The sequence below is a fragment of the Aegilops tauschii genome, chromosome 5 (genome assembly GCF_002575655.3).
Source record: "Aegilops tauschii subsp. strangulata cultivar AL8/78 chromosome 5, Aet v6.0, whole genome shotgun sequence".
NCBI lineage: Eukaryota > Viridiplantae > Streptophyta > Magnoliopsida > Poales > Poaceae > Aegilops > Aegilops tauschii.
In genome coordinates this window covers 469,263,404-469,270,842 of record NC_053039.3, presented here as the reverse complement: position 1 = coordinate 469,270,842, position 7,439 = coordinate 469,263,404, and positions in this window count along the sequence as shown.

The following is a 7,439-nucleotide window of genomic DNA, read 5'->3' as shown; positions in this document are numbered from 1 at the left end:
GGGCGAATCCTACTAGGAGTGGGGTCCTAGTTGGACTCCCCCCTCCATGGTGTGCCCCCTGGTGGCCGGCCTCCTCCCCCTCCTTTATATACGGCGGCAGGAGGGCACCCCAAAGGCACAACATTGTCTTAGTCATGTGCGGTGCCCCCTCCACCGCTTACTCCTCCGATAGTATCTGTCGGGTATCGGGTTCCGGCAAAACCCTTAAGGTTTGAACACTGGGGTGCGCACGAAGATCTCTCCCTACCGAAACGCGCCCACAACCTTGCCGCGGGTTCTAAGCTAGCACGATGAACAACACAAGAGACACAAGGTTTATACTGGTTCGGGCCACCGTTGTGGTGTAATACCCTAATCCAGTGTGTGGTGTGGTGGATTGCCTCTTGGGCTAATGATGAACAGTACAGAGGAAGAACAGCCTCGCGAGGAGAGGTGTTGTTGTGGTGGTGTGTTTGGAGAGGAGTTTATCCGTCTCTGTTGGCTCTAGATCCGGTGTTTTCTACTATGGTGGCTAGCCCTATTTATAGAGGCCCTGGTCCTCTTCCAAAATATTGAGCAAGAAGGGATCCAACAACGGCCATTTTGTAAGGGGACAACTAGTACAAGCTATCCTGACTAAAGGTGGTCTTCAACTGCCAAAGGTGCTGGTGATGACGCCGTCTTGGGCTCCACGGTGACCTCCGTCCTGCCGTCCTGCTGGTCTTGGTCTCGTTGCACCGATAAGGAAACCTTTGCCTGATGCCTCGGTACTCCGCGCCTGCGCTTGCCCCCTTTGCACCAAAGAGGAAACGAGGACACTACGCAGGCTGGCGCCCACCTGGCGCCCGCCTGGTCTCGATCGTCATGGCTTGCGTCATGGGCACCTCGCGAGGTACCCTTTGCCTTGATCTCTCCGCCAACACGCGATCCTGCCCGGTGAGGCCGCCCCTGAGGAGGCCTTGCATCGTCCGCCCCGCGAGGCTTGGTCCCTCGCGAGGGTCTTGGGTGTTGGTTGATGAAGACGGGCCGTACTGGGCCACCGGCTGAGCCACGCTGCAAGCCGCAGGCAGGCAAGTCTGGGGACCCCCATTCCCAAAATGCCGACAGTATCATCGTAGTGCTTAGGCAAATCCCTGCGCGGATCACTTCACCAACAACGTCATCACGCCGTCGTGCTGATGAAACTCTCCCTCAACCCTATGCTGGATCAAGAGTTCATGGGACGTCATCGAGCTGAACGTGTGCTGAACTCGGAGGTGTCGTACGTTCGGTACTAGATCGGTTGGATCGTGAAGACGTTCGACTACATCAACCGCGTTAACCTAATGCTTCCGCTTTCGGTTTACTAGGGTACGTGGACACACTCTCCCCCTCTTGTTTCTATGCATCTCCTAGATAGATCTTGCATGATCGTAGGAAAAAAATTTAAATTGCATGCTACGTTCCCCAACAGTGGCATCCGAGCTAGGTCTATGCGTAGATGATATGCACGAGTAGAACACAAAGAGTTGTGGGTGATAATAGTCATACTGCTTACCACCAATGTCTTATTTTTATTCGGCGGTATTGTTGGATGAAGCGGCCCGGACCAACATTACATGACCACGTTCATGAGACCGGTTCTACCGACGTGCTTTGCACACAGGTGGCTGGCGGGTGTCTGTCTCTCCAACGCCGAGGACTCCTCTCACGAGCTCATGCTGCACGCGGCGATGCCTCCAAGCACCTGGATCCGCTTCCCTTCATTCTTCGCCATCGAGATGCCAGCGAGGGGGCCTCTCGAGCTTTGGCTGCAGCACGCTGACTGCGGTGCTCCGGCGACCGGAGCGGACGTTGAAGTCGTCGCTCCGGGCAAGGTCTTCATGACCCGAGGCTGGGGCGAGGTCGCCCGGGTCTGCCGAACGGGGGGCGCCCTCGTGATTCACTTCGAATACGATGGCGCCTCCTTAATGCTCTTCAAGGTCTTCGACGCAGAAGGCCACCGCCTGGAGTGCTGCCCCAGAGGAGGCGGCCGGGACATCGTTGCGGCAGGAGCTAGGCCTGCCGCTCGCTGTCCCGCCGGCTCCTCCGGCAGCAGCAGTGATGCTTGGGAGTCCAGTGACTCTCCCGAGCTCTTCGTGACTCCAGAGACGAGCGACGACAGCTACGTGCCCCCGAGATCGTGCCGTGCCCCGAGCAAGGCGGCTGCATCAGGGCGTCGGCGCAGCTGATCTGGATGGGGTTGGCGCCGGCCTCCCGTGGCCCACTGTTGATGATGGCGTCGGCCCTAGAGGCGCTAGTGGTTAGGATTCCTTAGGAATCTCGTCTTTTGTTTCCTGCGAGTAATCGAGAAAACACCCCGTGGGGGCATGTAAAGGGTCCGCCATGTCTTTTATTGATGCAATCCTTATTATGAAATCACGCAAATGCTTGTCCTGTCCCGGCTCGGTTCCCCCTTTCTATCCCCGCGACGACTTGGTGCTCTACGCTGACAGGTCCCAGTCCCCAGGCAGGCTTCAGCCGTCGCTGGTATGCCAGGTCACGATGTCGTGGTCAAGGCCAGGAGGTGAGCGCCCGAGGTCCAGTAAGATCCCCTGAGGCGCGATGCTCGGGAGGTCCCCTTTAGCGCGCAAGCAGCCACCGAGAGGCAAGAAAGGAAGGCGACGTTGCCGTCACAGAGCCGCATTAAGTGAAGGTTCTGCGCTGCATCGATTAGCTATTCCAAGCTTGAAACTTATCTCGAAAACATGGAGTCGTTCGTTCGCGTTGCACCGGACTTGCATGTCGGCAGCTTCGGCGCAGCTAGGTTAGGCCCTTGCGAGCTTTCCCGTTCTCCCCCAGACTCTCCTTTGTGCTCTACGTCCTCAGGTCCCGGCCCTCGAGCGAGCTCAGCCGCCGCTGGTATGCCAGGTCGCGATGCCATGGACAAGGCCAGGGGGTGAGGGCTGGAGAGCCAGTAAGAGCTCCTGAGTCATGATGCTCAGGAGCCCCCCTTTTAACGCGCAAGCGGATCGAGTGGGAAAGAGAGAGAGAGCTCGTGGTGCCACCCGCTTCAGACCTCAGGGGGTTCCTGCCAGGTGACAAGAGAAAAGCACGGATTGCCATTATGATTGCCGGCCGGCCATTGGCTGCTCCGAGAGAGTGGTGAGGGCACTGAGGGCTTGGTGAGGTGACGCTCGCGGGGCTGCCGCGGGCCAGAGCTCGACCACTCAGATTTGTCGACGTTGCAGGGACGGACCCATGTGCAAGCGCCGTGCCAGCGCGAGCGGCTCCAGAGGTAGATGTCAATCGGTCAGGAAATAGTCACAGGCAGGTTAGGCATGAAAGGCAAATCAGCTTAGATAAACGCAGAAAGGATACATGCCACTGGGTCAGGCCCGAGTGGCTTGGGGATGATGCAGCCCAAGGGACGCCCCCAGCAAGGTAAACTAAAGACATAAGCAAACAGGATACGTGCCGCAGGGACGGACCCATGCGGCCTGGGAATGATGCAGCCCTAAGGGTCCCAGCTGAAATGAACTCGGAAGATATCACCTAGTACCATTGTAGAGGGGGTGTTGGAGTAGCAGAAGACGCGCGATGAAGGGGCCGATCCTCATGAGCCACCAGAGCCCTGAGCCTCGGGAGGCCCTGGGGATCCAGGTGGTTCCTCGAGGACCATCTCCATCTCCGCCAAGACCGCGTGACACCTGGCCTCCTGAGCTGCCAGAATGCTCCGCACATGGCGCTGGTGGGTGGCAGCCGCGTTCGGCGGGCCGAAAAGCATGCGAACCTAGCTGTGCGGCGGACCCTTGCAACGTCCCACGCGCGAAGGCCAGATGCGCTCCTGAGTTGCAGCTCGGTTGAGCCCTGGGACATCGATGCAGACGCGCAGCCCACCGTCCTCGCCTGGATGGGGGGACTACGCCACGCAAACGGCGGTCGCCGCGCATGACTCTTGCTTCCTGAAGCTCCTGAATGGCCTTGGTGATGAATTCCTGAGGGTTGGGCTTTCCTTGCCCCGTGCCTTCCTGAGGGAAACGTGCTGCGAAGCGCGTCTCCCTCGTGATCCTGGCAATGTCTGAGGCCCTCCAGAAGAGAGCCCCCGAGCCCTGCCCAAGGAGGGCGCCGGTCGCGCCTTCCTATGCGATGGAGGGAGGCGCCCCTTGCACGGGCGCGGATCCTGATGCGACACCTCCTGAGATGCCAACCTCCTGAGGCCTTGAGCTGGGTGATGTCTTCTTCTTCTTGGGGATTGCCTCAGGAGGGTTCTCGCCCTTGCTGTCCGGGTCCTCGATTGATGCAGCTTTGAAGGCGCGCTCGAGGGAGCACACCGCATCCTTCTCTTCGCAGGGGACTGTGATGATTCCGCCGCTTCCTGGCATCTTGAGGACGTTGTAGCTGTGGTGGGTCACCGCCATGAACTTGGCCAGGGCTGGATATCCGAGTATGGCATTGTATGGCAGGCGGATGTGGGCGACGTCGAAGTCGATGAGCTCGGTGTGGTAGTTGTTGCGCTGTCCGAAGGTGACAGGGAGGCGGACCTACCCTATCGGGGTGGTGGAGCCGTTAGTAACTCCTGAGAAAGGCTTGGTAGGCTGAAGTTGATCATATGGCACTTGAAGGTTGTCGAACATCACAACGGACAGAACATTGAGCCTTGCGCCGCCGTTGATGAGCGTCCTGGGGACTTGCACGTTGCTGATGACTGGAGAACAAAGCATCGGGAGGACGCCAGCGGTAGCCGCACACTTGAGTTGATCTGCTAAGCTGAAAGTGATGGCGCACTTGGACCACCTGAGCAGGCGCGTGGCCTCAAGCCTGGGGAGGACTGCATTCACCTCGCGAGCAAATTGCTTGAAGATGCGCTGAGAGGCTGGGGCCTGAGCTCCACCCAAGATGCAAGCGATAGCACCTGGCTCCTGGAAGCCCCCAGCCCCCTCGTCCTGGTGGTGGTCGTCATTCCTTCTTGGCGGTGGCGGCAGAGGAGGAAGGCCTGCATTGCCCTACGGGCGGTCCACGCGAAGCTGATCCCTCCAGGCTCCCTCGCGAGGCTGGTCCTGCCAGCGATCCTCACGAGGACAGTCAAGCCACTCCTGGCCAGGGCCTCGGTCGTCCCAGCATCCTCCGCCTCGTCCTCCTCCTCGGCCGTTGCCCCGGTCGTTGCGCTCGGGGCGTCGACTGAAGCGTCCTTCTCGAACGGCCCTGAGCTCCTGGCATTCGTTGGTGTTGTGGGTGTGGAGGTTGTGGTAGGCGCAGAATGGTCGGCTGCCCTTGGACGACTCCAGCTGGTCCCTGCCGCGCTTCGTGTCGGGCTCTGCTGGGAGCATGGCTGCTCCTTTGCGCTTCACGTCCTTGGCCTTGGTTTTCTTCTCTCCTGGGTCTGCAGCTGGAAGCTCGAGGAGGGAGAGGCGTCCCTCCTCAGCTCTTGTGCACTTGGTCGCCAGGTTGAACAGCTCCAGGGATGTGCACAGCTCCTCGTGGATGGCGAGATCCTCCTTCATCTTGACGTCGCGGACGCCATCGGCGAACGCTAAGATGATGGCCTCGTCCGTCACCTTGGGGATCTTGGGGATGGCGCTGTTGAAGCGCTGGATGTATTTCTGCAGGGTCTCTCCAGGCTGCTGCTTGATGCGGCGCAGGTCACCCACGGTCGGGGGGCGGTCGCGAGTACCCTGGAAGTTGGTGATGAAACGGCTACGCATCTCGTCCCAGGAGGAGATCGAGCCGGGAGGCAGGTTCAGGAGCCAGGTGCGGGCACCATCCTTGAGCGCAATGGGGAACCAGTTCGCCATGACCTTTTCGTCTCTGTTGGCCGCCTCGATGCCCAGCTTGTAGAGCTGCAGGAACTCTGCGGGGTCGGCAGTACCGTCGTAGCGAGGAGGCAGGTCCGGCTTGAACTTGCCTGGCCAGGCGACGCTGCGCAGCTCGGTGGTTAAGGCACGGCAACCTGCCGTGGCCACCAGAGCCCTTTGCTGACGCGGGGCTTGCTCCTGAAGATTCCCGCGCACCGCTGCCAGGGGCAGCACGGGGTCTTGGCGTGCTCGTGCAGGGATGCGGTCTCGCCGTGCTGGTGCAGGAAGCACGGGAGCACCTTCTTGAGGTCGAGGGATTTCTTGGCAGCTTCTTTCTTGCCACGCGGGCGCTGGACGTGGTGGGTCACGTCCAGGGGCCGCGCGCCTTGGAGCCAAGGCGCCTTCTTGGGGAGGAGGTGGCGGAGGCGCTCCCTGAGCCGCGTCGCCCATGCATGACAGAGGGCGAGGCGGCGAGAGGGACGCCGCGGGAGAGCCCCCTGCGGCGCTGACGAGCTCGGTGATGCGAGCGAGCCACTCTTCGTAGAGGTCGTCGACGGGGCGGTAGTGCAGGATCTCACGTGCTAGGAGCAACGTGGCCTGCGCGTCCGTGGGGGCGCGACGAGCGTGAGACGACGAACCAGCTGGGGTTAGTGACGGAGTGGCGGTGCGGCCTTCCCGCCGCATCGAGGGGTGCAGCAAAGATGCTTGCTGCTCGTTCCCCGCCGGGCCAGTGGCGGCGTTGGCGGCAGGCGACGGAGAACGACGAGGAGGCCCGCCGACGGGAGCCGTCTGGGCGACGCTCGGCGCGAGCTCGGCGACCGTCTGCCATGGATGCGATGGAGCGATGGGACGCAGATCAGCGGAAAGTAGATTTTGGCGCACCCCTACCTGGCGCTCCAAATGTCAGATATCGGGTTCTGGCAAAACCCTTAAGGTTCGAACACTAGGGTGCGCACGAAGATCTCTCCCTACCGAAACGCGCCCACAACCTCGCCGTGGGTTCTAAGCTAGCACGATGAACAACACAAGAGACACGAGGTTTATACTGGTTCGGGCCACCGTTGTGTTGTAATACCCTAATCCAGTGTGTGGTGTGGTGGATTGCCTCTTGGGCTAATGATGAACAGTACAGAGGAAGAACAGCCTCGCGCGGAGAGGTGTTCTTGTGGTGGTGTGTTTGGAGAGGAGTCTATCCGTCTCTGTTGGCTCTAGATCCAGTGTTTTCTACTGTTGTGGCTAGCCCTATTTATAGAGGCCCTGGTCCTCTTCCCAAATATTGAGCGGGAAGGGATCCAACAACGGCCATTTTCTAAGGGGACAGCTAGTACAAGCTATCCTGACTAAAGGTGGTCTTCAACTGCCAAAGGTGCTGGGGATGACGCCGTCTTGGGCTCCAGGGTGACCTCCGTCCTGCCGTCCTGCTGGTCTTGGTCTCGTTGCACCAATAAGGAAACCTTTGCCTGATGCCTCGGTACTCCACGCCTGTGCTTGCCCCCTTTGCACCAAAGTGGAAACGAGGACACTACGCAGGCTAGAGCCCACCTGGCGCCCGCCTGGTCTCGATCGTCATGGCTCGCGTCATGGGCACCTCGCGAGGTACCCTTTCCCTTGATCTCTCCGCCTCCTCGCAATCCTTCCTGGTGAGGCCGCCCCTGAGGAGGCCTTGCGTCGTCCGCCCCGTGAGGCTTGGCCCCTCGTGAGGGTCTT